This window comes from Rhinolophus hipposideros, assembly GCF_964194185.1.
Source record: "Rhinolophus hipposideros genome assembly, chromosome: 20".
In the NCBI taxonomy this organism is placed as follows: domain Eukaryota; kingdom Metazoa; phylum Chordata; class Mammalia; order Chiroptera; family Rhinolophidae; genus Rhinolophus; species Rhinolophus hipposideros.
The window spans coordinates 25,853,894-25,881,218 of NC_138066.1; the positions used below are offsets into that span (position 1 = coordinate 25,853,894).

General features: G+C 41.1%; 1 protein-coding gene across 2 annotated transcripts in view; it reads left to right on the top strand.

Annotated features, from left to right (window-relative positions):
• Positions 1 to 27,325, top strand: part of RNF43 (ring finger protein 43) — a 58,555-nt gene that overhangs the window by 15,348 nt on the left and 15,882 nt on the right. The window lies entirely within an intron of this gene.

The window sequence follows — 27,325 nt, forward strand, 5'->3', positions numbered from 1 at the left end:
TAGGGAACTGAACTATAAGGGAAGAGCCCAACCTGCAACTGACCTTTCATTTTTGTAATCTTATTTCCTCTGAGTTGATGTATGCTTAAACCAAATTAGTGTTATTATATAAAATGCTCTAATTTTTCAAGCAATGTCAATCTTCAAGGTATGGGATAGGATTCGGCATTTTGTTTCCATTTTTATTGTTTTCTTTCTAAAGGGAATTTTGAGTTGGAGCCTGTCTGGCAGGATTCCATACTTCTACCAAACCACCTGTCCTGACAGACAATGGAATCAAAAGTCAAGTTCTTTATGACTGCACCTGCCTTGTAAGTGTTGCCAGAAGATCTGATTTTCTCCTGTAGCCAAACTCTATCCAGAAACTATAGTACTTGGCACCCAAGCAGTGGGTGCACACACCCCAAAGCTTGATTGTCCTGGAGGACTAGTATTAATTCTCCCATTGACTGCTAAGGTAGTCTTTTGCATTGTATTCAATGATTATTTTACTGCTTAATCAAATGGAGATATACATTTCTGATTTCACTTCATTTTCAAGATTTTTGTGAGGATCTATTAATGATGATGAATAATTTGGGAATTTATTAGTGGAAATTGCCTTGCACAATTATGCATCTAGTAAACATAAAGGAGAATATGATCTATCCAAAAGAGCCAGGAACCTATCTCCAAAGTCAGAATACCATGTAGCATTTCCAGGAGTGAGAAGCTACTATTTGTCTCTGCTTCTTTTTCCTTTTCGAAGAAATGTTTAAGTTACTCACCAGTTGAATGCTCTCTGATTAGGCAATTGCTTCCGAGGCAATCTAACTTCCTTGATGAGGACTTTTTTCCTTCTGAATTATCAGAGCGTTTCTTGAGTTCCCTTAGGGTAGAGTTACTTCATTATTCATTATCTTCTGACTTCATGTATAACTGGAGGCCTTCTGGCCTAAGAACATAAATTCTATCACCAATCAGATAATTGAAGATAATATGCCCACCAAATAGTGCTCTTTGCACAGTATCCACATATAATGATATAATATGATAATAAGGCATAAAGGGCGTTCTAAAATGAGTTGCAACATCCTATGGTGAAAAGAGTTTTCAGTAGTCTTGTGTTTTAACGTCAGCTCTGATCCTTCTTAGCTTTATGACTTTAAGGAAAATTGCTTAACCTCTTTGAGCCTGTGTCCTCATGAATAAAATGGGGATAATAGTAATAAGTAGTCAGCCTCTGTGAAATGAAATGATGGGAATTGTCTTTGAAAATTGCAAATGTAAGATTTTATTATTATCAATAACAATCAGACTCGAGCTCTTTCTTATTCACCTAATTACTGTAAGAAATTTTAAGTTTGAGGGTTATTGATTTGGGCTCAGTTAAGCTATTTGAATTCAATTTGGCATTATCCTAAAATAACAAGGCAAAACCATTTGTATTTTTTATACAGCTAAAAAGACAAAGTTTTAGATTCAAAATTGTGTGGGCCAAAGTGCTGATTAAATGTTACCATAGCGTGGTAACAGGTAGCCTTAGCGACTTAGAGAATGACTAATAGTGTATAGATTCAAGGGCAGGAACTTGAGTTTGGTTACTGCCTTGCTCATGCCATGGTGAATCACTGGCCTTCCCCGGGTCTTTGTACATGTGGCTGCTCTACATTGGTAAGCCCATTAGCTTCCTTTCGTGATCAATGAGGTGATCACTGACACAACACAAAGCTATTTTCTAAGCTTTTATTTCTCAGAGTCGGATCCGAGAACCATACTATGCTGGTCCCAACATGTACTTCTTTGAAGCTCAGCAGATAAAGTTCTATAACCTACTTGGAAATTATCACACAAGTCCCTGAGACTCCCAGTTTCCCATCTGAGAAGTATTAGATCAAAATGAGAATAAGCAGTTTCAGTTACAGCACCTGTCAAATATTTGTGAAATATTTGACAGAAATCATTTTCACGTAAAAATCCTCCTTTGAGTCATCTCAGAGACTAATATTCTGCAGTGTGGAAAATCTGTTTTCCATACTGTAACTTTACCAATTGGAAGTCTGTCCCAAAAATAGGTAAATAATGGGATAAAGGTAATTATGGGTTTTCTCATCTTTTCTATTTACCTGTTCCCTGTTATGATTAAACACACATAGCTTATAACTGTTTTAAACTAAATTACCATTATTATCCTTTCAACACTTGCATGGTATTATAATCCATTTCAATCACAGTGAGATGTAGCATAGTGGGAGTCAGAAGACAAGGGTCTATGGGGGAAGATGGAGAGAGGCACATGTTTTCCCTTCTATTGGTTTTGGGAAGTGTCTTCTCTCTCTGGAGCTACGTCTTGGGGAAAATTGTTTTCTTCCCAAAGTCTAATAAAGATTAGTGAGACATGTCTGCAAAGCATTTGAAGCTCTTTGAAATAAAAGCACGGATAAACACTCAGTATCACTGTTATTATCATTAAAAAGGAAAGCCCAGGAGCGGCAGGGTGGCTCAGTTGGTTAGAGCCCGAGCTCTCAACAACTAGGTTACTGGTTCAATTCCTGCATGGGACGGTGGGCTGCGCCCCCTGCAACTAAAGATTGAAAATGGTGACTGGACTTGGAGCTGAGTTGCACCCTCTACAGCTAGACTGAAGGACAACGACTTGGAGCTAATGGGCCCCAGAGAAACACTGAGCAATTGTTTTAGGGTAACAGCAATGAAAAGAATACTTCCACATTTCAAACATGGAAAATGTTAAGAGTGACAGGTAATATGGTTCTGGAATCCCTCTGACTCTGAGAAGTAAAAATTTAGAAAATAGCTTTGTGTTGTATTCCCCAATAAAATTAAAATTAAAAAAATAAAAAAAGTAAAGCCCAGCATGTGACCTTCTGGGTCATTTCCAGCGGCCTTCTTTGATGCTCACGGTTCCTTTTTTGACCTTTACCTCTTGATAGCTTTATACATTTATTGAGGGCTGTTGGACAAAGTCTTGAGATCCAAAGCAATGGGGTGCTAAGAATGAATGACTGCCAGCCTTACATTTTTATGGGTGGAATGTCTGAAAATGTGTCTAAAGTAAATAGTTCAGGTTTTTGTTTTTCGATACCTTGTTGTTCAAATTCAGCAGTCTTAGTGGCAAAGTTAATTTAATATCTGATCATTTGAGTTTTTATTTCCAATTCTATTACTTGCCTTAAAACCAGAGTTTTATAGGAAATTTTTATTAAATAGAATAAATACCAAATGAATTGGCATTCTTTTTCTGTACTGTGCTTGTGAGTTGGAGATTTAAAAAAAAGAAGCTGATATAAAGGATCTAAAAGGCAAATAATATAAGAACTTCTAGAAGTAATAAAAGAACTTCCTAGGGATATTCTAAGTTCAGCCCAATCTCCTATACTTGAGAAAAGAAAATATTTCATGCTATAAATGACCACAGTGATATCCTTGTACTGTTATAAGAAACCAATAAAGGCTAAATTATGTTCAGGATAATATATTTAGCAGAAAAATGTACCAATACATTTTAGAAAGGGTTTCAATAGTACAGATTGAATTTTTACAAGAACTTCCTGCTGGTCTTTGGAAAGCTAAATAAATCACAAACTTTTATTTTGTACCTTCCATATTCAAGGACTGGTGCTAATCAGAATATTCTATTCTCTGATTGGCAGCTGTATTTGATAATTGAGTAGAATTATTACTCAATTTTTTTTTTATGCTGATGGCTTTTCCTTTAGAGTTTTTGGGGTTGCTGTGTTGTGTAAAAAAAAAAAAAAAAAAGGCATATTCTTCATAACCCTAGTTGATGAATTGTTTATTTGTTTTAGATTTAAATGGTTATCCTACAATAAAATTTGCTTATATACACACATATGTATATTCCTCCTCTTGTTTTTCAGTTGAGGTTGTTTTCAATCCCCACCCCAATTTATGTATCTCTATACACATAGATATTTCTTTGTTTCTAAACTTAACTTTCACCACGTTAAAGTAGGAAAAAAAAATTTGAAAATTTCCATCAGAACCAAAGGAACTCAACAGATTCTATAGGAAATTGAAGATGAATATGGTATATATCATGCCAACCACTAATAGAAAAAATTTTTAAATTAACATCGTGTTTAGTTTTTTGCAAAAGCAATCACTCTGAAACTAGAGTGTTTAGATTAGAATTTACAAAATATGTTTATATATAAAATATATATTATTCATATTATATAGAAGATGTATGAAATATAGAATATATGTGTATATTCTAAATACTTATTTTCAAACCTTTAAGGGAAGCTATTTCCTCTAAGCAAACCTTGGACCACTCTCTGAAAATAGCTGCCTTTGGAGGCCCCAAAGCCAAATTAATTATCTGACCTTTGAAATTTCACCTATTGAGAAAATGGTCACATGCAAAAATGGATAACCTTAGGACAGTCTCCCCCTCTACATTCTTTTCCCTGAAGCCTCCTCTTCCACTCATAATTTTACTGATTTTCACTTAGCAGAAAACAATCAAATCTAATCTCTTCACAAACTGATGTCTTTCTCTGTTTCATCCTTGTCTCAAATACAGCATTTCACAGCTGAGTTTCTGCTCTTTTCTTTTACGTTCTGCTCGTTCATCTCTCTTCAGTAGTGTTTGCTATCATCTCTCTCCTTAGGAATTTTAACCTATATAACGAATGGTCCTTTTGTTTCTTTTCTCTCATTTTCATTTTGGGGTCATTAAAAAATCTGTGCCCACTGCCAAATATCTCTTCTCACTATGAAAACGTATTGCTTTTGTATCCTCTGTATTATGTTGGTCTTATTTAGGTTGGAATTGTGATGAGCAGGACTATGCCATGTACTGCACCAGGTTCACTGTATGTGTTCAATAAATGTCATAAAATAACCATCCTTTTGTCGAATCGGTGGGTGTGTTGCTGCTGCTGTTCATCTGGAGACAGTTTCCTACGGGCTGGATTCACAGGCAAATGCTGCCAGGTTCCATGCTGAGAGCTGTGTCTTCCCATCAGAAAAAGATCCTTTTTTCCTCCCTATCCAGTCAAAGCTTAAAGAAAATCACAAAAAACAGAAAATGCAAGAGAAGAACTGAAATCACAACATCTGTGGTTTTCTGTATCCCTCATGGCAGGCAGCTTTCTAAAGGATTTTACTGTAATATGTTGATGAAATGTTTAGAGTCATCCCTTTGTAGTTTGTTTAGAAAGTAGTTTCTAAGCAGCAGTTCCTGCATCATCTAGAAAATTTTTAGCTAAAGAAACCACATTTCTTTTCTTTCTCAAGCTGCAGAACCAGTCTAATTTTTTTTTCTTTTCTTTTCTTTTTTTTTCCTTTTTAGTTTGTTTAACACTTGATCTTTATGGTGAGGGACTAAGTTACATGATCTTCTTTCCAAAAGAATGTTGTTCAGATTTTTGTGTTTTATAGCTTTCTTTGTAATAATAGATTTAGTTCTCAGGGAACTGTGACTATTTCTAGGAGTTCCAAGTGTGTACAAGAATAAACTATAACTCATAAAGAAGGAATAACTTCATAGGTACTGCTTTGGTAGTAGATTTGGATGCATCTTACCATGGATCCAGACCTCTGAAATAATTGAGTCATGCGTATATTTAAAATAAGGAACTCACCATCACATTACATTGCTTCATCTTGACAATACCCTTTCCTAATCTTTGGATAGGTAGGCCATGCTGTGCCAGACAATTGGGCTGTCTCAAAGCCATTACCTTCTATGTGTCCCCAGAGGAATTTCAGATCCTGTTTAATATTTGCTAGTTTTGTTAGGTACTGAAGGCAGAGAGGTTGTAGTAGTAATCTTGTGAAGAAGGAAATCAGTGTTTCTTATCTATTTTCCATATACTGTCAATCTGTCCAAGCAAACTTATTATATGGAAAACTGATAAGGAACTTTGTTTTCCTCCTGATATACTTGCCTGCACAGCTCCATGCCCTACTTTGGAGAACCCTGTGGTAGTTTCGGCTCTCCAGATAAGGTGGAATATCTGTAAAATAGCTGAACTATTGTGCCTCCAGTAGATTTTCACAGCCCTAAAGGTGAGACTAGTTGGGAGGAGGAAAGGGGTCCATCCCCCCACCAAGAGTTCTAAAGTTCAAAAACACAACTGCTGTTCCAGTCGAGCCAGTGCCTCTGGACTAGTCCAGTTACTGGAGCCGTAAAGTTGCGCTGGAGCCTTCCTGTAGTTATCCTCTAGAGTATTCGTCTAGGTGGCCTTTGCCCTTCTCTTTGAATCATCTCAAGTCCTTCTATCCTTTTGTTGGCCTGCTTTGAACTTGTGTATTAATCTCTGGTACAAGGTAAGGGTCTCTAAGCAGTGGATAGTAAGTACTCCAGGCACACTCTCACCCATTCAGTACGAGGAGGATTGCTGAGCTGTCTTGTTTCTGCATATTTCAAAACTGTAATATCACCCTCTAAGTTCTTGCTCACTTGATTTCTTCTGTTTCCCTAATAACTTTCTAAATTACTTCTCTCCATTTATACAATGTCCAATGCACTACTTTTCTTCATGCTGCCTGATATCAAGTCATTGATAACCACCTATATAGAGAAACTGGAGACATGTTGTTTTCCCTCTTTGAGGCCATTTTCTAGAAGAGTTATGGGGCCAAATTCTAAGGGATTATCTGGAATTTCTTCATAAAATTCACCATTAACTGATAAGATTTACTTTTGTGGTTTTTACCTCTCAGGTTTAATGACTGACTCATATTCTTTCCTCAGTTTCAGTGCAACCAAGATTTTGATTGTATTCTAAGAATCAAACTGAACTCTATCTTTTCCCAGGAGAGAAAGGTATCCCCAGTAGATAGGAGTCTAGAGAATGTTGGAAGTGCTTCTCTGAAGCAACTTAACAATATCCAATTGTGTTTCTATTCAAGGCATTGTGCAAGGCAATGCACATGGGTTGCGGTATGTCGTAGAAAATATAAAACATTACAATGAACCTCAGAAATCAAATGTTAGTTTCTTAACCTACACTGCCATCAAAATAGTGATGTCAAGTTCATCTCCACCTCAAGGTAGATAACTGAAGAACAGTCTTTTAACATGAAGGCCTATCCCCCACTACACAGGGTGGGTCACCAGCTGCTCCATAATAGCAACCTTTCCCAGCAAGTTGGGACAGGAGAATAAAACAACCATATTCAATTGATGCTGCAAAGGAAATTCAAGGAAACAATGTAATGATAATAATTATATTCACATATGGATAAAAGAGCATGAATTATAGCCACTGTGCCCAAATTTTCTTGTGAGAGTCTTTGTGATAAGTTATATAATACCTATTACCTCAACATCAGGCCATGTATGGATATGAAAAAACCATATAACCCCTCCTTAGATTTTGAAGACAGGTGTTCCTCTTTGAGAGAGTTGTAGTAATGATAATAGTTTTGGAGTGAATGTGCAACTATCTTACATATTGACTTTAGATTTATAGGTCTTAGTAGTAGGAGCTTCCATTTATTTCACTTTCAGATGTATTCAGAGGCCAATAGGTACTTAATAAAGAAATAGTAAAAAGTTCTATCTTCCTTTATAGTCTGTAAGGTTAACATATAATTAAATAATGACTAGACTCAGTTCTCCCTGGCTTGAGGGCTCTTTAAATATTTGCTACCTCCAGAAAGCTTTTCTGGCATTATTTGTGTTATCTGTATTCCTGTCATAAACTAGCTGGTTTCCCATTCTATCTCATGATTAATACTCATATGTATTTGTGTGAAAAACATTTTGGTAATGCTGAAACCCACGACATTCAGTTTCTTGGGACTCACCCCAATATAGAGGACATTCTTAGCTCCTCCTAACTTTATTTACTATCATTTTTGTAGTCTTTTATTCTATCTTAGTCTTGAGGTGATGTTCTCTTTAGCTTGTGCATTGCTTTCAGAAAAAAACCATATACTTTCCTCCCTCCTCTGTCTGCTGCCCCAAGATAATAAATCCAGCCTCACAGATGTGCTGTCGTAGGGGCTTCTGTATCATGTGATAGTGGCGATTTCTGCTTCATCTCAAGGGTCTTGTTTCCCAAACGCCATCATCCTCTAGACACCAGCTGTGAAGACTGTTACCTACACCTTCCAAACTGCTTAGAAAGGAATCTGGTTCTCCTGGCCCCAGGGCTGACCTTGACCCTTTCCCTGGTCCTGAGCAGCCCTGGAAACTCAGCCCCCTCAGCACCTAATTCATGCCTGGTGCTCTGACTTTCTTGCCCTGGCCTCAGGAGAGAGAGCACATTCTGAACACTCCTTTTGTGTCGGCATCTCTGTGAGGTGCTTTGGAAGGACTCCAGCCAGGCATGGAAGGGCTCTTTGATAATATCTGGCGGGTGGGTAAGAAATTCGGGCACCTGGCCAAGATACACATTGCCTGTAATCGTTAACTCAGTCTGTAAACAGTTCAAACGGCACTGAGAGGCTGTCAGTTATTACATTAGAAGCCTTTCATCTCTCCTGCTTAGAAGCCAGGCGTCCAGCATTGGCCCCCACTGTGGCAGTTGAAACCATGGTACTCTGCGCACAGCCAGTAAGGCCCAAAACATGCAGGGACATACAATGGAAGCTGCCCCGAATGACTGAGTTCAAACTTTCAGCACTGGAGCAATGACAAAATCATTCATTTTTTTCTGTTCTGTACCTGGCTGGTGCTGGAAGGAAAAAAGGAAAAGAAAACAAAAACCCTTGATCAGGAGTAAATAGCAGGGAAGGAATTATCATCTGGGATCGGAAATTTCCTGTTTCAACTCAATTTTCCTAGCCTCATTCATGTTCCAAAAGGTTTATAACCTCACCATTCACCTCTTCAGTTTGCCCCTTTACCCCAAATTGATTTTAACTTTGGTCCTCAAAGTACCGGATGTCTCTAATGAGCTTTACAGCTATTCAAAGCTACTAGACCCTAAGTGCAAGGTACAATGCTGGGCCCCGAGAAGGCCCGAAGGAGCCTGAAACAACAAACATTCCTGACCTCCAGATGCTTACTAATTGAGACCTGAAGATAATACTAGATGTAAAGCAGAGATAACTACCACCATGAGCATTTACAGTGAGTGCCGAATACAGTAAACAGTGAGCTTCTGCTGGAGTTATAATGCGGAGAACGAACAGCAATGTGGATGGGGCGATCAGGGAAGCTCATTTCCAACTCTGTGAAAGGATTATTTTTCAGTACTTTTTTTTTTATTAGCTTCTTTTTCTTCGTGTTTCTCATCTATGTTCTTTTGCCTTTGTCATTGAATAGCTAATTTTGCTAGGTACCTATCGAGTGTTCTAGGCACTTAGAAAATGGAACCATTCAGCCACTTTCAGAATTCGAGTACAATTTTTCAGAGGTGGAGTTGTGAGACCTGCCTTCCTATTGAGTATTCTGGTTCCAAAAGATGGTGCAGGAAAACCAAGCACAACTTATTCTAAACATCTTAATTGCAGAAGACGCTTTGTTAATGATTTTTTTTTTTTTTTTAATGTTCAGATTAGTTTTAAGGACACTGTTGCTGAAGCAGTTGGTTCCACATTGCACAGGAGTGAAATTTAGATTAGGTCATAGGTTTTAAATGAACAAGTGACATAAAATCTTATTCTCACCATGTTCAAGGTGAGCACCCAAGACCTAGGTTTTGTCCCTTAACACCAGAATTCCACGTGTGAAAAAGCTCGATTCTTTTCCTCTCAAACGATACCTTAACACTTGCCCCACTAACTTGAGCTGAGGGAAACTGATAGAGCCATAAGTCATTCTTCCTCAAAAATCAAAAAGAAGATGAGAGGGCAGTACTGCTTTATACAATAAGTCCTCACTTAACGTCATTGATGGATGCTTGGAAACTGTAATTTTAAGCAAAACGATGTATAGCAAAACCAATTTTATCATAGGCTAATTGATATAAACAAGACTTAAGTTCCTACAACATTTCTGGTCACAAAAACACCACCAAACTTCTAAATAAAGACCCAAAACACTTGTCATATTAAATATGTAAAAAATGTGAGCTATAAGTATATTTAAGAAACATAAATAAAAACAAGTAAAATAATTCTTTTCCAACCCACTTATTCTAGTTCAAGGTTGAGGTGGCTAGAGCCTGCCTATCCCTGCGTCTCAGGGCACAAGGTGGGAACCCACCCAGGACAGGACGTCCTCCCACCGCTGGGCAAACTCATACATACCCCACAGTCACTCAGACCAGGGCAGTTAGACACGCCAGTTTCCCTAAGGTGCACATCTTTGGGATGAGGGAGGAAACTGGAGAACTCAGAGAAAACCCACGCAGACATGGGGAGAATGTGCAAACTCCACCGAGACCGTGGCCTCGGCTGGGAATCATTTTTTTTTCTCTCATCAATGTTATAAGGAAACAACATTGAATGAAACAATGTTATTTGAGGACCTGCTGTATAATTAACTTGATTGGGGCCCTCATAACTTATTAGTTAGAAAGCTGATGTCATGCCTCTTATTTGTTTTGTTTGCCATTTTGCTCAACTTTCTGGGTCACCTTTTTATCTATTTTGGATTTGGGGTTTGCCTCTGTCCTATCATCCACGTTTTCTCTGTTGATTCTGAATGTATTAGGTTGGTACAAAAGTAATTGTGCTTTAAAAGTTTAAAAATAATTGCAAAAACCGCAGTTACTTTTGCACCAATCTAATAGCTTTGGAGGAGCATGGATAAAATAAAAGAGGAAGCGTGGCTTGAGGATGCGCAACCTTGCACTCACGTACCCTGCTTCTGATTTACTGATCTGCTGAGGATGAGCACGTCACTTTCCTTTACCTAGGACAACTAACACCTTCCCCTACTTCATAGAAAAAAGCAGCTCAATTGTTAAAAGAGAAATTAAATCCTTTAGAAGAAAACAGACACTAGCGCAAACAAAATCAAGTTTCTTTACCATTTGCTCAGCATTATTATTTGTTCATAGTAAACAGGAGAGTGGTTATTTGAAAGGCTGTGTCAAATCACATGTATACAGTAAACTTGTAGAACTACAGAATTTTGAAGGTACTTTTACTGGCAAGCTTGGAGGCATGCCAGCTGACCCACCCATTTCAATGCCCTGGTTGATTTTGAGGTCATTTACAGGTGCGGTATGACTGGGAAATAGTGGAGGAAGCCCCGGCTCTTCTACCTGAATATAGCCTGTCCTTTGGGAAAGGATCAGGCTTGAATTTTGGCTCCCCACCCTCTTTGTTTTCCTTGTACACATAGTAAGGAAACTGCCTAGAATTATTTCTGTCTCTCTAGACCAGGGGTGTCCAAACTTTTTCAACGTTTTTTACCAAGGGCCATATGCGGTAAAATACACAAACAGCCGGGCCACTCATTCAAGGTGAAGTACGTATTGCCTCCCCTGGTTTATTTAAGTAAACTAAATATATTTTTGGAATTTGCTGCGGGCCAATAAAAAACGGATCGCGGGCCACAGTTTGGACACCCCTGTGAGTCTAGATCAATGGTTCACAAAATTTAATGTGTATCAGAGTCAGTTTTAGACGGCTTGTTAAAACACAGGTTGCTGGCCCTACCCTCAGAGTTTCTGAGGTGAGGCCTGGAAATACACCTTTCTAACAGATTCCCGGATGGATACTGTTGGGGGTTTTGGGGACCACATGTTGAGATCCACTGCCCAAGGCTACTGCTTACTTCATAACCATGATGACTTTAACAGATACCTCCTATCTTCACATGGCTAGAGTATCCAACTCGTGTTGAAGTGACTGTGGCTTTACTGTCTGAAAGGCAACACTTAATTTTTGTCTTACATGCAAAGTGTGAATGGCCTGACTACTCGGTCCTTTACCTACAGACACCTGGTAAATGGATTACTGACTCTTTCAGGCAGCAGCTAGCAGGTGGGAACTTGCTTTTGGGAAAACTATTAACTGGGCTACAGAACAAATAATATGACTTAAGGAGAATTAAAACCAATGCTTTTGATTAGTTTCTGTCTCATCCTCAGAGAAGAGGTTCCAACGTTGCCTTACCTTTAGAAATTCTCATTTTTCTTCTTTCCACCTCCCTGAGCTCCTGAACCTTTTAGGTTGTACATTAGCTTATTTTAGAAGCTAAGTGATTTGAGTTTCACTCTAGTGTAGCGGGCTACACAGCAGCTCCCTTTCTAGATTTCTTGTAGTGGGATCAGCTCAAGTGAACCAATAACCACAAACTCTGCTTTTAATAGGATTCATTTATGCAGCCATTCTAACGTTTTCTAAGTGTTTCGTGTGTTAAACATTCAAAAGGTATTATCAATAATATTATATCTGAAGGTATAAACAGTGTTTGGCAAATTTGTATCTCCAGGCCTGTCTTTTCACTCAGATGTCAATTCTTATTTCAAATTGCCTGTAGGATTGAAATGTTCATCTCCAATTCAGTAGTCCCAGTACAATTAAGATTTCCCTGCTCAAAATTAACTTCTTTTTGCAATATTCCTCTTTGGGTTGATGCACATTCCCCCCCCTCCGCCCCCCCGCCCAATTCTCCAGAGTTAGAACCTTTAATTCCTTCATCCCTATAGAGCAATCTTTTCACAAGTACTTTCAACACTTTCTTCATAATTTCTGTGAATCATCTCTCTGCCTTTTAACTGTTACCCCCAGAGTTGAAGCTCTCATCATGCTGGTACTACATTATTGGAATAGCTCTCTAACTGGGTTTCCTACCACCAGCTTTTTTTTCATTCCACTATAGTTTCTACTCTGATACTAAATTGTTCTGCTTAAAATACTCTTTTAATAATGAGAGCCCCCTGCTTAAGAATTTAAGATGATTCCTTTTTCGCATGTGCCAGCAGGGTCTAACTCTGATCTTGGCTATCAGTAACCTTCAGAATTTGACCCACCTCTCTGCCCAGACCATCTCTGTAGATGTATTTTTCAGTCATACAAGTCTCCCTGAACCTTGAAGACCTGAGAGAAACTTGTCAGAACCCAACTTTTCCTCTTACTTGCCCCCTTGTTTTTTTCTCAAGGCTATAGCTGGGAAGTTCCTAAAACCCATTTGACAGATGCCTATGGACCAAATCCTGCTTATTTTACTTATGTGATTATTTTTCTTCTATTTGAATTCTGTCTTCCTTAAGGGATAGCTTAAGATCCATCTCCTCTGTGAAGCGCACAGGACCTATTGGCTGTACCACACAATGTAGTACTAGATAATATATCATTTGAATATATCAAATGATGATTTGGTTTTTGTATATGTGTATATTATCTCCTAAATAAGACTGTACTATCTGTGAAGGACCTAACGCAATTTTGGGAAGAAGATAGATGTTCATTAAATACTTGCCAACTAACAGGCCATATTTCAGGCCTGTTCTGATGCACCCATGGGGAAATCTCCATGCGTGCCATTCCAGCATCCTACTCAATAGTAACATCAAGGGACTGCATTTTGACAAGGAACATTTGGGAGCTATTGATGTTCTCTATTACAAAGGGTTTGGGGGGGATATTGCAGCAGCTGCTCTTTTAGAGAGCAAGATGGCTCCAGAAACAGGCCTGATAATGTCCAGGCAAAGAATAAATTTGGTGACAGACAGCAACTCTGCTAGGTAGATGTTTGGCTAGGAAGGGAGTTCAGCCTCTGAAGCATTTCAGGTAGGTGTGGGATTAGCATTAATCCTGCTGCCATCCAAGGTAAGCCCACCTGAAGGCAAAAGCACGGCCTGATTACCCCTGGAATCAGTACTCATTGACAGGCATCTGCACAGCACTGCCCGCCCGAACACACACTAAGAAGAAACAAAGGAAAGTGCCCAGGAGCTAAGCATAGTCAGTGTGTGAATAGCAGTATCAGATAAGGTGTTTTTTATGGAGAGGGGGTGTGGTGAGGGGAAGAGTCGATGCACCTGTGGTGGGTGATTCAGAAACTTGGTGCCACATTATATGGCACCATGAAACCACCTTATGTTCCCGACACCCCATGGTGGCTGATGTCATATAATTACCCATTTGCTAACTGGCCAAGAGGAAATGGATTGGATGAAAGCCAAAGTAAGGTATAGTGAAACCTCTTAGCTGAGCCACATTGAGAACCTAGGAAACCAAATGGCTTTTGGGGACTGACTCCCTTTTGTACCAGTGAAGCCATTGTTGTTGTCATCCTAATAGTGGTTGATTGTTATAGGTATCATGCATTTTCGCTTGCCTATTCCTAAGACAAATATGTTCTTATCTAAATTTATTCAAATGAGCTCACATGGCTCACACAAGTCACCAAATTATGATATCTCAAGCAGGAACAGGGTCCAGACAATTTCTGTTGGCTGAACTAGGACTGAACTTAATCCTAGACTGACTCAGCTTCTCTGTTAAAGTTGTTTGAAATTCTGATATCCTGCCAGAGATTGTTTCTAAAGAGTTCTCAGTGTGAAGTATGAATCACAAATGAATGGACTCTCCAGAGACCAAAAGCTCAAGCTTTCAATATTAATTCAGCACACATTTATTGATTGCCTGTTATGTTAGGGCATTGTGCCATGTTGTATGGAAAGAAACCCCTGCCCTCAATTTAGTAGATAAGAATATGAAAGCAGAAGATGAAAAGTGCCATATAATAAATACAAACAAGTTGATTGGGACATTTCGGATGAAGAACCGTTTCTTCATGAAAGAGGTAGCATATAAACTTGCTCTTGAAGGATAAATAGGATTTTAAAAAGTGATAGGATAGGAGTAATAGGCATTCCAAGAGAAGTGAGAGAATAATGAGTAATACACTTTGGTTTGGACAAGTAGTATAATATTAGGTTGGTGCAAAAGTAATTGCTGTTTTTGCAATTATTTTCAACCTTTTAAGCCACAATTACTTCTGTACCAACCTAATACATTTAGAAGAGAGGTGGGGATAAAACTGAAAAAGTAGAGGGGAAGAGGAAGAAATTAATACTTTTTGTGTGCCTACTATGTGCCAGAACTCGTCTTACTTTAAGTGTTAATTCCTTAATCTTTACAATGATCTTTTTGTGTAGGTGGTGGTATTTGCATTTTTTTACTCATAAAGAAACCAAAACCCGAGAGGTTAGACCACCCACTCAAACTGACACACATTTTATAAGTGACAGAGTCGAAATGTTAAACCAAGTTTTCTGATTATAAAGCCAGTACAGAACCTTGATTTGATAGACTAAGGAGTTTGAATTTAATTCAGCAGGTAGTGGAGAATCATCGATGGTACTTGAACAAGACAATGATATGATCAGTGCTGTGTTTAGTAAGATTATTCTTGCAGAGATATAGAGAGAGCTTTAGAATGGGGAGAGACTGGAGACTAGCTACACGTCTATTGTAATAGTTCATATTCCAGAGACGTAGGGAAGATAGGTTTCCAAAGACGAGTTTAAGGGATTGGATACAAGGAGGAGGAATCATCATGACTCTGAGGTAATCAGCTTGGGTCTCTAGAAAAATAATGGTGCCATTAACAAAAATAGCTGAGTTAAGAGGAGTTATTGGTTTACGGTAGAGTACAGGGAGAAGCTGACAGATAGGTTTGGTATATTTGAGTTTGAGGTACCAGTAAGACTACAAAGTAATAATTCCTACTGGCCTTTTGAAGTGCAGGAGAATTTGACTTTGGAGACAAATCTGAGAATTATCATTGAAGATATTGGAGTAAATAAGAACCCCAGAAGAGAGATAATATAAATCAGGGACTATATCCTTATATTTAAATGAGAGGAAGAAGAAGAAAAGAAAAAGGAAGAGGCAACAAATGAGGGACAGTCAGAGAAGTGGAAGAACTAGAATAGCATTGTCACAAACACCAAATGAGGAGAGTGTCAAGACAGGGTATTCGACAGATCAGAAGTAATATACGGATATTTGTCTTGCTTTAGCATGAATGCCCTTTCTTAGGAAACAACTGGCACCATTAAGTTCAGATATGTCCTTTTTCCTTTCTGCGTTCAACTCTGTTATGGAGAAAATTAGGCAATCAAGAGAACAGTTTTCCTATTAAACATGTGTTTGGTGGTCACATTTTTAATTTAAGCTAGTGAAAGCTCTCAGTTTTACTGCTAGCAAAATAAATTAAAAATTTCAAGTCTTGCCCTAAATCATTGGAGATTTAGTTTCCAAGAAGGCTCTTATAATTTTGGTTCTTCTGTTCTTTTACTCTTCCTGTGCTCCGTCAAGTCTCCTTTGATTATATTCAGTAGTACATGCCCAGAATTCATTCAGGATTCCTGGTTACAAGCATGGTGTTGTCTCTTCAACCTAATTTGTGAAATGGGTGGTACTAATAAAGGAATAATAAATTAGTTAATGAAGGATTATAAAGCACTTTGCTAATATAAAATGCAACATCAAAGCTGAGTAATACTCTTAATTTATGGTAAAGGGTTCCATTAGCAGAGTAAAAATAAAAAAGGACAAAGGGTAGTGTTGCTTTGTACCTTGATAACAGTGTACAAATCAGAAGTGCTGCTATTGATCCTCATTACTCTGTGAACTCTCAACCCAGGAATTTGGCTCCCCTCCCTAACTCTCTAAGTACTTCCCTTACCCACAAGTCAGGTGATGGCACCGCCCGAATCTCCGCCCGAATCTCCCGACAAATGCAAACAGGAACTTCTATTTAGCAGAGCCAACTTGATAACTGAGAAGATTCCTCTTCCATTTATCAGCACTCCGATTATCTTTTTGTATCTCTTACCATCTGCACTTAGCAAGAAAAATAAAGAGGTTTGAGCAATTAGGAAGTAACAAAGAACTCATAGTTCACAAAGAGCAAGTCAGAGGATGTTTGGAATATTTGAGCATATATTTGGCATGAGGTGGCCTACGTACATCCTCAGGTACAGGCCAGAGTAGGCTGGAGAGCAGGTCAAGCTGCTGGGAACCTGAAACAAAAGAAAGGTGAGGATATCAAATGGCTCTTCAACTGACGTCTTTAAAATTTAGACTTCAGACACATCAACTTTTCAAGGTATAAAAAGGATGGAGGAAAGAGATGTAATTCATCTCTCATCCCACTAAAGGTAAGAAAAAAGACCCACTCTGAAAAACTATGAAATACTATTGGGATTAAATCAACTCTCAGTTTTTCTAGACCTTTTCCGTGCAGATCACTGGTTAAGTCCTCGTAAAATCTTGGTAGGGACTGAAGTTCACCTGAAACACTCAGCCAACACTATGGCCTAAAGCCAGTGGCAGGCAAGAGTTTCTTTGAGTCAGTTCTATAGAGATATAAATAAATAAATACATTCATACATACATACATACATACATACATACATAAAATTGTTTTTAATAGTCTCTAAATGGCTCCTGTCCTAAAGGAACTTCCCATCAGATCTGGGAGAAAGACTAAAGGGGCCAAAATAACAAGAGGGCACTTCCAAAGTCATACAGAAAGCATAAGTTTACCATTCATTCCACATTCTCCCCATATGGATGTGCTGTGCGCTGTGAACTTGCATTCCCGTGTGTTGTTTGACAAATGGCCTTAAGACACTTGTGCACAAGCATCTGAATGCATGGCTATAGATATACCACAATCTCATTCTAGTCTCTTGAGAGCAAAAGCCATTCTCTTTTTTTTTGGTGGGGAGATGCTTGCTTCCTCTTTAGGGGTTATTCTCTGCTCAGCACACTGATACTGAGGGAAGACACAAGACTAACTGGGGATGGGTTATGAAGCAGGAAGGGCTTCCTGAAAGAGGTGAGTTTTGTTCAGGGTTATAGGGGAGATTTAGGCGTGCTATAAAAGAGGAAGAGAACTCTCCCTTCCCTAAGAAGTCAAAAACTTATAGGAAGCATACAGGTTTCTGAAGAGAAAGCAGAAATCTAAAATAATCATATGCTGATCACATGACAGGGAGCCACCACATTTATTTGACCTCCCATCCATTTGTTAAAACAAATAATTCAACATGCATTTTTTTCTTCTTCACGTCTACTATGTGCCTGGCACATATGCTAAGAGATGAACAGACCTAGTCCCTGACTTGAAGGAGCTCAGGATCTACTTTGGAGGAAGGAGCAAAGAACCAATATTTTGTTAAACGTCTAAGGCATTCTGCTGGAGGAAATGGGTAAGAGGGTGGGTCACAGTGGATCACTGATACAAGTAACTGTAAGAGGTTAAATGTGTCATTTAAGAATTTTTAATATATCACTTTAGGGGACTATATGGGGGAAAGTGTTTACTTCTGGAGACTGAAGGCTGGTCAGAGAATTAGAGAAGGACCTAGTTTGGGCTGGGCTGGGAGCTCGAGGGCAAAAAGAGGTGGGGAGCTGTAGGACTAAATCTCTGGAGCGTCTAGCTCACAGGGGAAAGGGAGGTGCCCTTTTTCTCTCTGTAGAGCCAAGGAGATAGGGAAAAGTCCATGGAAAGAGACAGTTAAAGGAATTTAGCAGAGAATCAAACTGCTTTCCCATTGCATACATTTTCTGTAAAGGATTTCTTAAGAGCAAAGACAGCATTTTTTTGTTTGTTTGTTTCATTCTCTTTAATGCCTAGAACTCTGCCATAAGAGGCCACTTACATATCTTACACTTTAGTTCCTAGGAGCTCAAGAGATGCTGCTATTAGGAATTACTAAAATATTCAGAGGATGGAAATGCCAAACTCCAATGCCAAGATTTCCAGGCACCAGTGAAATGCTGAGCCCAAAATGGCAGTCCCTCCCAGCTCTCACAACACCATCTCTCACTTTTTCTTTTATCCCCTGCCTGGAAGGCCACACCATGGGTGGGAATAAAAATCTACTCTCCTGTTGCATCCAGGCAGCTGCCAGCAGTCTGTTTGCCTTGTTCTTTGCTGGCAAATCATTAAACAGTCCCCCCAAAGCAGGCCTCTTCCCCAGGGCCACCCCATGGACAGGGATTCAGAGCTGTGGTCAAAGGGCTGTCAGCAGTCAGGCTGGAAGCCCTTGGGCTGGCTCCAACACAAGCCTCTCCTGACTGTTGCCTCCTCTGAACAGAAGCCTCCTTGGCCTGATCTCAACCCCCAATGGCTTCTGAGGAGAAAGTCTGGGCATCTGAGTTGGCTGGTGGCTTGAATAATTTTGTCCTCCTCCTCCTGATGTAATTCTAAGTGCAACTACCCCTCTATTGTTTCTTTATTGAAGACAGGCCCATGCTTTATATTTTTTCTGCTTTGCAATGTAAATGCAATATTGCTTGTTACTGCCCAGGAGCTGGGGACTGGGATCAGCCCAGCAAACCTCATAGCTTCACCCCATCCCCACTTACAATGTGACAATTAAAACCTGAGCATAGATTTAGTTGAGCTGGTCCATTTGGATACAATATCTGCCCTCAAAGGGCTTATAAACTGGTTGTGGAAGACAGCAGTATGAATCAGAGTTTTGCAGGGCAATTTGAAATCCCCACAACCTCTGAGCAGGAGCCTGGGCCTGAAAGACATGGAATGTGTGTGAAATAACCAGATTAGCCATTTCACACACTTGCACTGAAATCCCCAAATTTAGTAATGCTTGAGTAGCACTGCTGGTAGTCCTGATATGCCGCTGGCATATTTAAATAAGTAATCTGACCTCAAGTTTCATTTCTTTGGTCTTTTTTTTCCACCAGAGTTGTCTGGGTTTACATTTTTGGCTTTTTCAGCATTAAAATCTTAACCTAGATAATTATTTAAACACTACCTGCTTCCAGCAGGTTTCTAAATTCCTACTATCTCTGGCATGAGTTTGGCTAGAAAAAGAACAGCAAAATCATAAAGCGGACTTTGTCAAGGCTGTTTGCACAGAGCAGCACATCAGGTTACGTGTGCGAGTTCCGTGTGGTAAGAGTTAAGGTCATGCCTAGGAAGAGCTCTGGCCAAAGCTTCCACAGACCCTTATCCTGGCCATGTGAGGAGGAGGTTTTACCCCCAGCAACACTACCACTTGGGGCAAGACCTCAGCCTTTCGGCAGAGGACCGCTTTGAACAAGACTTAGCTAAAGGAGGGGCCTCCAGTGGTGCTTCCTACGGGAGTAAGGTCAGTGAAGGTGGCAAGATCTTCCTGGGACAGTGGTCACTAACTGAGTGGCAGAACTCAGCTGACATTTCAGAACCTCTTAGGAAGATTCTTGGTGGTGTGAGCACTGAGTTCCTCACCTGGTGAAGGGAAGGAATCCAACCCACGTGACTGGAGTGTCTTCTAGGGTCTTGGTCTTCCTGGGCCTCAGAACTTTGGTGTCCTATTTCATAGCCTTCCTTCCAAAGGGCACTGATGTAACTAAATTGGTATTTGATGGATTCCCTCTCCTTTGCTCCTAACTTCATGAGTAGCTCCTTGGTGCCCCTGAAAATGGAGGTCATTCTGGGTTGAGTCAGGACAAGATCTCCTTCTCCATGGGAGTATAATGGACAAAACCACTATCTCCTGGGTGGTTGAGATTTTAGTCCTTCTCTCTGTCTGGTTACTTCCCAATAAGCTTTCCTCTCTGACACAATTTATTTCCAAAGCAGCTCAGATGGTTAACTCTTTCTTCTTTCTCCTTCCTTTCTTCTTGCTGCTTATAACTCTGCATGTGACCCTGTGAACCACACATACAAAGATGCTAGGCAGAGTGGGGGTCAGAAGAACCCCACCACGAGGCAATTGTAGGGCAAAGAGGTCCAGTTACGTCATGGAGCTTGGACACAATCTGAGACGAGGATAGGTCAATTTTTAAATTGAAGAGTGAGGTCTTTAATGGGGGTGAGGCAGTGAGGAAAATGGTAGTCTGGCTGAATGACCATTATTTGGGTCTGAGCGTCTGTGATCTCTAATTTCAGGACATACCTTTCTCATCCTAAACAAACGGGGAGTATTCATTGGGATGGCATCCCTGCACAGAGACTGGGTCTGGCTGCCTTTGTTGTGGCTAGAAGACAGGAGATAAGCCCTAGGGGAGAGGAAGGAAGCTGAGGTTGCTGGGCAGAAAGAGCCTAGGCCTGGAGGGAAAAGGAGTAGACAGACTGTGCTTCTGTCTTGTTGCTTAGAATGATTCAACTTTGAAAATTCTAGAAATGGAAGTGTTGAAGCCTTCCATCCATGCATTGCTTTCTGCTAATGTTTGTTGTACCACAAAGAATACTTCCCAGAGTGTGCCTGCCTTGGAGGGGGCCTGGTGCAGTAGACAGGACACTGGGATTCAGTTTAGGAGACCTCAATCTCCTTTAACTAGTTTCGTAACCATGGGCAGTCTGTAATGAGTCTCACATGCCTCATCTTTACAAAGCAAGTTTTGAATGTTCCTGACAGGTATGAACCAGGCTCAGCTATTAGCAATTCATGTCTCTTTTAGGAACTGTATGGTGACTAGATTCAAACTGAGTTTTACGTATTGTTCTACCAAATATTAAGGGCCTACAATATGCAAAGCCCCAGACTGGGCCTTCGATGAGCTCAGTTCTTCCCCTCAGAATTTTGTCACTCTGCTTCCTATTGGAAGCTGGCACATCCTTTCAGTTCTCTTGTCAGCCCTCTTGCTTACCCCCCAGGAAGGTTTTCTGGATCAAGTAAGAAATACTGGAGGCCTCTGTCACCCATCCCCCCTCGGCTAGTCCCTTCCCATCAGGTGGCCCAAGGTTAGGCTTCTCTCCCACCATTATTTTCTTTTGTACTTTAAAATTTTGCACAATTAGACAGGAATGTATTTTCCTTGTAAAAACATTTTAACAAAATAAAGGGAAACCCCTCTTGACGATTCCGTAGCCTCCCAACTTAATTTATTAGGGAACTCAGCCATCCCAAAGAGGCAGCAAAAGACTGAGGTAAGGATGGGAATGAGGTCTAGAGGTTTCCAAAGCCAACCTAAGCAATCACCATTAGGATCTAACCTGTAGATTAGCATCGATCTCTTTAAATAAAGGACAAGTTGAGCAATCTGGTTTTTCCCAACCCCCCAGCCACAAGAGCCTGGCTTTATGATGCTGGTGTGTCCTGCTACCTGAGATAAAAGTCAGGTAGTTCTAAGTTCAGGTAACACAGGAGGTTGCACAGAAGAGGATGATTATAAAATCTGAAAAGAGGAAATGGGGAGAAGGGTGCCTTTGATGCCTGGCCAATGTTCCTGATTACAAAGGCAAAATTATAGCAGGCAGTAAAGTGACCTGTCCAAGGCCTGGGTGAAGGTCTGTATGCGGAATAAGAGAAATAAGAGATGATTGCAGCAGAGGTGGGGGGAGGAGGATGGCTGGGAAACAGGAGATGGTAAAGAATTACTTGCAAAAGCACACACCCCAAGAGGAGGAGATGCCACGGATAAAGTAAGGCCAGCATTAAGTCTGGGGCTCAGTTGAGCCCTGGAATGCCCTTTGTGAGGAGGCAGTGAGATCACATGGCTGCCTTCCTGGGAAGGAGGCGGGCTGAGAACTGGAAGAGCTTGTTCAGTGGGGTTTGGCTGGCTGAGTAAAGAAGGGAAGTGACCAGGATAATGAGTTATCCCAGACTGTGCCTCGTGGAACGCTGGCATTCGGAGGCACTGTTGAGATCTCAAAGGGAGAGGTAGTCAGAACGAGCTTAGTCCCTTCCAGGAATAAGGAGAGACTTTATTATCACAGATGCATAATAACAACTACCATTTAATGAACACTTGTGTCGGGCTCTTTGCTGGGCGCTTATACCCACCATCTCCAGTCTTCATGATAATCAGGAGGCATTTTTTATCCTATTATGAAGATGAGGAATATAAGGTAAGAAAGGTTAAGTAACCTGCCCAAGGTCTCGCAGGCAAATTATGGAGTCAGAATTTTGATCCCTATGTCTGTTTTAGGAGGGAGGGCAAAAGAACAAATAAGTTTAAGGAGGAAGAAAGAGACATAGAGAACAGGCTCAAGAATATGAAATGCACTGCTAAAAGACAGTCCCCATGTCTTTATGAAGGTATATAGAATGTATGTGCAAAGCTGAGTTCTGAGCCAGAGGGGCCTGGACTCTGAGAGCAAGTCCTCTTACTTTGCCCCTCATGGCAGCATCTGGGACAGGGACTTTCCATCTCCTGGCCTTTCAGGAAGATGCAGATAATGGTAAACCAATCCTTAAGTCTACCAGGAGCCCTTCCCAGCCACACCTTTCCCGAATCCTGCAAGCCCATTTCTCTTGGCTCTCTCCTGGTGTCACTGAGAGGATAGGAGGCCCAGTGTAGGAATCACGTTTGCGTCTTCATTAGGAGACCATGAATCCCAAGCGGGCAGATGCATTTGGGTCTGTTTTCTTCTCAGAGCTCTCTTGCCAGCTGTAAATTCCCTGGAGGAGGGGGCAAAGACAGCCTCTGTTACACCCAAGGGCGACTAACACTTCATTGCTAGTTAATGAACAATGTCCTGGCTGAAGGGCCTTTTTCGGTTTTTGTTTTTAATCTGAAAATACTTGAAAAACTCTCACTGTAAAAGAGTCAAACCATACAAAAGTGTAGTGAGGATGGTTTCATGCCACAAATAATGACGATCCAAGAAACACGGTGTTTTATTTTCATCAAATCAATCTGACTTCAAGGCCCCATTCCACTAGGTGGGTGGAAATTTGTTTTTGTGAGAGCTTTCCCTCATAGAGTAGCCAAAACATCTAAGGGACCCCTCTGTTATTTGTTTATGGTGGTCACCACAAATATACCCATTATCCAAGCTTGAGGTTTCCCTTGAAATCCAGGTAGGCACATCTTTTTTGCCAGCGTCCAGACTCCTAGGGTCCACCCCTCCTGGGACACAGGCTGCAGATTCCCACAACCTGGCACATCCTCCGGGCCCTCCCCCAACCCTCAGGATTCCAGGGATTCTAACCCTCCTGCTGCCATCTCCACACACACTCCTTTCTGCCTTCAGGACACTCACATTTCCACAGTGAGTTCAGTCTTTCTCGAAAGCCAGGAAGATAGGTCTTTAGCAGCATTTGCTTTTGGCAAATGCACCTGAGGCAAGGAAATAGATGAGGCTATCTTCTTAGAATGGGAAGACGGAAGAGACATAGAACAAACTATATATAGCTCTCATTCATTTTTATTCTTCCACAACAGCAAAAAATAAAACTCAGTATCTCAATATATTATCCTGTGATTGAATTATTCAAAGCGCCAAAGTCTCTCTTGACCATCTCCTCTCTAATTCCTCTCCTGAAGCCACCATTATCAGGAGTTTGCTGCTCATTGTGTTATCTTTATAGTTAGCCGTATCAGAAATCTGCTTGTAGACCTTCAATATTTAATAAAAGAAAACTATGTAGCAGGCACCAAAGTGGCAGTGGACGTCAGTCATAGCCTGAGGGAGAGAGAGACATAAGCAGACAACTGAAATACTGTGGAATAAATCTATGATTGGGGAAATACGGGGTGCTCAGGGGGCCCAGAGGAGAGGCCTCTAACCTATCCTAACAGAGCAGCAAGTGACAAAAGTGGGGACATGAAACAAGTTATTTCTGAAGCGTGGCCTGCATGGGAGGAAGAGGTATGGGAAGGAAATGGCAAACCCCGAGGCAGGGCATAAAGACTTGAGCGCGGAGCAGGCGCAGTCTTTTAAACTATGTTTAAAAGCACAGACTTTATTCCAAGAGCTATAACGAGCCTTTTAAGAGCTTAAAGTGGAACAGTGACATGCTCGAGTTAGCACTTTAGACGACTTTGGCTTCAGTATAGAGAACTGAGTGGGGTGAGGTGACCCCAGTTAAGAGGTTAGTTCAGTAAATTGGAATAGCAATGATGGTGGCCTGTGTTACAGTAGCCATAATGGGAATGGAGGAAAGAGAATAAGAGAAATGGTGAGGATATTAGAATTAATAGAATTTGGGGATTGGTTGGATATTGGTGGTGATGGTGGTAAGGGGTGAAAAAAAGAGGAGCCTAGGGGGACAATACCTGACTTGGGTGGTAGGTAGATAGATAGTGGTTCCAATCCCTAAAATAGGAGCAGTTTTGAGGGATGAAAGGGTAAGTTCAGTTTTGAACATGCTGAGTGTGAGGTGTCTCATTTAAGTTTCTTCCGGCAGAAATGTCCAGGCCCTACCTGTTGGGCATATGAGGCTAGAACCCAAGAGAGGTCTGGGCTGCACAAATGTAATCAACAACGTCTATGCGGAAACCTAAACCACAGTATTGGCGGGGGTCACCATTCTCCATTCACCATGGACAGTGAAAAGAGAAGAGGGCCTAGGATAGAATCCTGGAAGTCACCACTAATATTTTAGGGACTTGTGTTTGGGCCATTATGCTTTAGGAATGTATATTTAGGAAGGCAGATTTTCTTGGTCATGAGTTGGGGGAACGTATCATGTTTTCAAAGTGAAATGGAAATTGTTCTTAATTTTTTGTAACCTACCTTCTACTACTTCTTTCCATTTCTTCTGATTTCAGCTGCATAGTCCTGGGCATGTTATGTAACCTCTCAGTGCCTCTGTTTCCTCATCTTTAAAATGGAGACGATAATAGTTTCTATCTCGTAGGTGTAAGAGGGTAAAAAGAGTTAATACACAGAAGTGCCTAGAACAATCACTGGCCCACCATGTTCACTCAATAAATGTAAACTATCATCATTATCAACAACAACAATAATAGCGGGTTGACTGTGTGGTTCATTTGGAGTAACATGACTCCAGAGGATGGAGTCAGACAGAGCTGGGTTCTAATCTTATGTGACCTTAATTTCTCTGAGCCTCGAGCTTCTTTCTCTTTAAATGGGGATGATCGTATCTATGTACCTTGTAGTGAGATAACATGTAAAGGGCCTGGCACACCAGAGGCAGTTACTGTTGGTTAATTTCCTCCCCTTCCCTCTTCCATAGTTGTTAGTTCAGGACCAGGGAGGTCTGGTATCTCTGACACCAAGCTTTTTGCCTTCCACCTTCTCAGAGACACCCTACCCTATAGCACTGCAAAGGCCGGGACCAGAGAGATGGTTAGATATTTGAACATTCTTCTCTAAAGTTTACTCTTCTCCAGAGTGACTTTCCCCCTCTCCCAGTTGACCCTCTGGTCAGTGAGAGGCCTCTTAGAGTCCTCTTGAGAAAGCTGGACCATGGGTGAGGTGGGGTGGGGGCAAGCAAAACAGTAGGCTTCGGTGGCTGTGATTTGTTGTTCCTGAAGGAAGGGCTCGCATCTTTCGTTCTGTCGGAGCGGCTGACTTCCGACTCCTCACCACACCAGACTGTCCTCTGTCGTCACCTGGTAGATCCCTCTCAAACGCCAATCTGTGGCCCCTGTCCGTGGTCTGAACCTTGCTCACCTTTCCAGCCTGATCACCTGCCTTCCCTTTCACACCAGACCTAACTGCCCAGTCCCCCCCAACCCTGTGTCTGTGCCTCCACACTTTGGCACAGGCCGCTTCCTCTGCCAGGACGGTACCCTCCCCTGTGGACACATACCTATTCCACCAATCCCTCCTGCGTGGGATTGGTGGTCCCCACTTCTGTGTCCTCCCACAGGCCCTTGAATGAACGTGCATCATAACATCACAATACAATGTGTTTATACACTTGTCTTTGGAGCTCCTTTAAGGCAAGGAGCCCATCTGATTCATTGTTGACTCCTCAATGCTTTGTACAGTGCCTGGCACCAAGGCAGCTCCCATTGTTGGTAGAAGGAAGAAATGAATGACTGCATGGCTGGACAGATGGGCAGACAGACAGACTAACGGAGCTTTCGAGACAGGGGCTACAGCTTCACTGAAGTGGAAACAGCCCCCAACCTTAACTCCAGCCTTTTTTCTGGGGGTAGGAAGGTGTATAACCTTCCCCCACACACACACACTAAACCTTGATCACCACCAGACTAATAGTCTGTAAATTCTAGGGGCAAGAATGGAAATCCCTCCCATTGCAACACCCCCTGCCTAAGAGTTTTATTCACAATTCAAAGCTAGGTAGGGCATATTTATAGAGAACCTACTACGTTCAAGGGACCGCAGTGATACAGTGAGAGGAGATAGCCTGAAAGTGCTTTCAAAAAGTGACTGTGCCTTTAAATCCATCATCAAATTATCACCTTCGTAAATTCTCTGGTTCCTCTGATGGTTCTTTCTTGAAGTCCTTCAGACCTCAACAGTAGCAGAGAGAAAAGCATGGGCAGCTTCCTAGTAGGAAATCCCCTTTCTTGCCAGGACACATTGGGTTTTCACCATGTGGGAACCCCCTGGTCCATAGGATGATCTAGGACCAAATAGAGGTCATACTTTGTTCTTACAGCACTCTGTGAAAATTAGATTCAAGTGGGTATTCGAATCACCTTGAAAGAGAAGAGAGTATATAGAAGGACAGTCTCACTCCTTTGTTGAGAGAATTCTCTGGCCTGTTAGTATGTCTTGGGCCCACTTACCCCCTTAGTCATTGCCCAGCACCAGCCAGGCTAGAAGCCCAGGGGTTGGATAGCACCTGCCAATCCGCAGAGCAGA